Source organism: Schistocerca piceifrons, unplaced genomic scaffold (genome assembly GCF_021461385.2).
Source record: "Schistocerca piceifrons isolate TAMUIC-IGC-003096 unplaced genomic scaffold, iqSchPice1.1 HiC_scaffold_954, whole genome shotgun sequence".
Lineage (NCBI taxonomy): Eukaryota > Metazoa > Arthropoda > Insecta > Orthoptera > Acrididae > Schistocerca > Schistocerca piceifrons.
This window is the reverse complement of record NW_025729228.1, coordinates 770,001-775,000: the sequence shown is the minus strand read 5'-3', so window position 1 is coordinate 775,000 and position 5,000 is coordinate 770,001. Positions and strand designations below refer to the sequence as shown.

At 53.7% G+C, this 5,000-nt stretch overlaps 1 non-coding gene across 1 annotated transcript in view; it reads right to left on the bottom strand.

Moving 5' to 3' along the window:
- LOC124773594 overlaps positions 1-902 on the bottom strand; it is a 1,909-nt gene extending 1,007 nt beyond the window's left edge. The window contains exon 1 of the ribosomal RNA XR_007014837.1: positions 1-902. This exon is cut by the window's left edge and continues 1,007 nt beyond it. This is a non-coding gene — a ribosomal RNA (small subunit ribosomal RNA).
- Between the last annotated feature and the right edge of the window lie 4,098 nt (positions 903-5,000).

Here is a 5,000-nt window from a genome sequence, read left to right as displayed (position 1 = left end):
TTCCATGCACACAGTATTCAGGCGGGCTTGCCTGCTTTAAGCACTCTAATTTGTTCAAAGTAAACGTGCCGGCCCACCGAGACACTCAATAAAGAGCACCCTGGTAGGATTTCAACGGGGTCCGCCTCGGGACGCACGAGCACGCACGGGGCGGTCGCACGCCTTCGGCTCGCCCCACCGGCAGGACGTCCCACGATACATGCCAGTTAAACACCGACGGGCGGTGAACCAACAGCGTGGGACACAAATCCAACTACGAGCTTTTTAACCGCAACAACTTTAATATACGCTATTGGAGCTGGAATTACCGCGGCTGCTGGCACCAGACTTGCCCTCCAATAGATACTCGTTAAAGGATTTAAAGTGTACTCATTCCGATTACGGGGCCTCGGATGAGTCCCGTATCGTTATTTTCCGTCACTACCTCCCCGTGCCGGGAGTGGGTAATTTGCGCGCCTGCTGCCTTCCTTGGATGTGGTAGCCGTTTCTCAGGCTCCCTCTCCGGAATCGAACCCTGATTCCCCGTTACCCGTTACAACCATGGTAGGCGCAGAACCTACCATCGACAGTTGATAAGGCAGACATTTGAAAGATGCGTCGCCGGTACGAGGACCGTGCGATCAGCCCAAAGTTATTCAGAGTCACCAAGGCAAACGGACCGGACGAGCCGACCGATTGGTTTTGATCTAATAAAAGCGTCCCTTCCATCTCTGGTCGGGACTCTGTTTGCATGTATTAGCTCTAGAATTACCACAGTTATCCAAGTAACGTGGGTACGATCTAAGGAACCATAACTGATTTAATGAGCCATTCGCGGTTTCACCTTAATGCGGCTTGTACTGAGACATGCATGGCTTAATCTTTGAGACAAGCATATGACTACTGGCAGGATCAACCAGGGAGCTGCGTCAACTAGAGCTGAGCAGCCGGCCGCCCGGGAGTGTGTCCCGGGGGCCCGCGCGAACACGCAAGCGTCCGCTCAATCATTCTGCAAACAGGAGGAGGCTGAGCTCCCCTGCACAATACACCTCGAAACCCTCTCAGGTCCCGGCGGCGCGCAGCGCCGTCCCAAGTACTTGGTCGGGTTCGAGAGAGGCGCAATCGCCCGGAGTTAGGCGAGTAGACGCTTTCGGTGCGACCACCCGTGCTCCCAACTGAGCTTGCCGCTGCCGACAGAGGCCCGGGAGCGTGCTGTCGTGGCATTGCCGGCGGGAGACAACACGCGCCACCTACGGTGACCGGCAGCTCCAACGCCAGCGCCACAGAAGGACAAAAGCCCCACTTGGGTGCCGAAGCGAACTCTCCCAGCACAGCGCACGCGCCAACACATCCGCACAGCTGCGATACAAACCACCAGCGAGAACCGCTGGGGCGACCGAGCAGCAGACGGCGTCGCGGCGCCGAGCGCCGGGCGGCGGCGCATCCTCAACGCACACAGTCCTCAATCGGACCAGCACACTGAAGATGTCCACCGCGCTTCGCACCGGGCCCGCGAGGACCTACTTTGGCCGCACGGCGCCGCGCGCAGGGTGCGCCGGCGCGCAGCTGCGACGCCTGCCGCGTCCGTCGGCCGGCGCGCCTGCCACTGGCCGCCCCCACCAGCCGGCTGTAGCGCGTGCGCCCACGCACCGCGCGGCCAGCACGCCGGGAGGCGCCCCCTCACCGGCCGGGGACGGTCCCACCCAGCCACCGCCGCGTATCGCTTCACACCCAGATGCCGTTCAGTTTCGTCGGCATGGTGGGTATCGCTGGAACAACCGGTTAGTACCTCAACCTATCGTCGCCATCACCGATTCACCCCTAGCGAGAACAACCGCACCACAACAGGTTACCATTTGTTCATTTGCGTAACTTCACCAGAAAACGCAGGCGTCCATCGCCATTTGCAACTTCCACGATTATTGCATGCCTGTGTCAGGTGTCACGCCACACTACGTCTGCCCACATACACGCAACAAAATGTGCACGCCTAGACAATACGTGGAAGGTGGCCCCCGTACGTATGCGATGTCCATTGCTCGAACGACTGTCAACCGGCCTCTGTAGCATGTCGCAGATATGGAACGCGGTGCACCATGCCATCACGGTGTGTGAGGAGAGACGACTAGGTCCGAATACATCAACAGACAGCTCATGCTGATCGCCATCCACGGCGTCCGTTCCTCCCACACGTCTCTATGGCGTACCACACTGCAATCCAGCTCTCATAGGGAGACGACACGTAGCTGCGTGCACAATATTTGCACTGTATGGTCCGCCGTTTTTGGGCGCAGTCGTTGTACGGTCACACATGTGCCACGATGTATCATTCAGTACATAAGGACGAATGTGCAGTACAGATTGTGGTTTACGCGTACGACATTAGCGGACAGTTGACACAGGCCGCACCACAACGTAGCCTGAGTACGTCGCATGCGGAGGGCATTGAACATGCAAAGTTCTCACCAACCAGCTTGCGAAGGCAGGGGGCAAGGTGGGGACGTGGGGAGGGGCGGCATGTACGTCCTGCTGCCATCCACATTACAGTGTACAGCAGGAGCATGTGGAAAGTGAGCAAGACTTGCAAGGTGTTTAACATGAAGCGATACACAGGGGAGCGGGGAGTGCGAGTAGCGAACTATATTGCGAGGGTTGCGGGTGGGCAACACTACACTAATTGAACGAGTCGTATAACAATTACAGAGCAGGTTTAGGCGACAACGTGGGTTACGTTAGGCGACAACGTGGGTTACGTTAGGGGACAACGTGGGTTACGTTAGGGCACAACGTGGGTTAGGTTAAGGCACAACGTGGGTTAGGTTAAGGCACAACGTGGGTTAGGTTAAGGCACGACATGGGTTAGGTTAAGGCACGACATGGGTTAGGTTAAGGCACGACATGGGTTAGGTTAAGGCACAACATGGGTTAGGTTAAGGCACAACATGGGTTAGGTTAAGGCACAACATGGGTTAGGTTAAGGCACAACATGGGTTAGGTTAAGGCACAACATGGGTCAGGTTAAGGCACAACATGGGTTAGGTTAAGGCACAACATGGGTTAGGTTAAGGCACAACATGGGTTAGGTTAAGGCACAACATGGGTTAGGTTAAGGCACAACATGGGTTAGGTTAAGGCACAACATGGGTTAGGTTAAGGCACAACATGGGTTAGGTTAAGGCACAACATGGGTTAGGTTAAGGCACAACATGGGTTAGGTTAAGGCACAACATGGGTTAGGTTAAGGCACAACATGGGTTAGGTTAAGGCACAACATGGGTTAGGTTAAGGCACAACATGGGTTAGGTTAAGGCACAACATGGGTTAGGTTAAGGCACAACATGGGTTAGGTTAAGGCACAACATGGGTTAGGTTAAGGCACAACATGGGTTAGGTTAAGGCACAACATGGGTTAGGTTAAGGCACAACATGGGTTAGGTTAAGGCACAACATGGGTTAGGTTAAGGCACAACATGGGTTAGGTTAAGGCACAACATGGGTTAGGTTAAGGCACAACATGGGTTAGGTTAAGGCACAACATGGGTTAGGTTAAGGCACAACATAGGTTAGGTTAAGGCACAACATAGGTTAGGTTAAGGCACAACATAGGTTAGGTTAAGGCACAACATAGGTTAGGTTAAGGCACAACATAGGTTAGGTTAAGGCACAACATAGGTTAGGTTAAGGCACAACATAGGTTAGGTTAAGGCACAACATAGGTTAGGTTAAGGCACAACATAGGTTAGGTTAAGGCACAACATAGGTTAGGTTAAGGTACAACATAGGTTAGGTTAAGGTACAACATAGGTTAGGTTAAGGTACAACATAGGTTAGGTTAAGGTACAACATAGGTTAGGTTAAGGTACAACATAGGTTAGGTTAGGTTAGGTTACACGTTGTTGTAAGGAAAGGTGTAGGGGGGGGCGGGGGCGGCAGGTTCGTTGATAGTGATTATAGTAAGTGAATGCTTGTGACATGATCAGATTTGTCACGTCAGGATGCACCTTTGGCTTATTAGAGGCGGCGCTCCAATTCTATGCTTGTGTCAGACCTGTGTCTTTGACTCATGTCATTGTTTGTGCGCTGTGACAGGAGGTACTATTGTGATGTTGGGTGCACCGTTGTATAGGACATGTGTGGGTGTTGGTGCCTGATCTGCGCAATGGTGGATGTCGAAAGGGTGGGATATTGTATTTTCCGCATGGACCTCCTGGTCTGGTTGTGATAGTGTGGATTGTGTAATGTGGCGGAGAGGATGCACTGGATGTTGTTCCATGCTGGTGCTTACATATTGTATGTGCGCCCGTTAGAAGCAGAGAGTGGTGCGTGATCAGAGTGGCTGGCTGACGTGTGGTTCCCATTGTGGGCAGACTCTTTCAGCATGTATACGGACAGTTGTATATATATTCTGTAGTTTGATGGCTCTGCATTGATTACTAATCAGCGCCGTGTGTACGGGTAATCTGGTTCCAGTCCAAAATGTTCCATCTGTGTACATTAGTGACAAAGACTCCCCTCATGCAGTGGGGCTCGGTCTGTTATAACTCTTCCGCGTAATATATTTGCCCCACGTTTTTGCGACTGCGAGTGCGAGTGCAACGCGCATGGGGACCGACATGCTGATGGCTCGGTATCGGACGCCGTACAGTGAGCAACGCGATCGCGTCTCTCGCTCGTAAGTGGTACAGGTCGCGGCTCATGTATAGGGACAGCGGGAATGTCGCATATTGGCAATAACTCTTCATGAAACGCACGTTATAGGGGTGGATTGCACTTTACGAGTGCGGGAAACGTCCGCCGTTCATCCGCTGGAGGTGCGCGTTTGGCGGTTGGGGTGGTGCACGAACGGGTGCGGGTGGAGTCATTGCCGGTCCACGGCTTCGTGCGGCAGAGCCACTGGAGATTGGGTGCTATGGTCGACAGAGGCTGCAGGCTTTGTGGGTGGCGTCGAAAGGCGGGCACTGTGGCGCCATCGCTGTCTTAATCGGCTTGGCGTCGCATAGATGGCGGTATCGTCGTTGGAG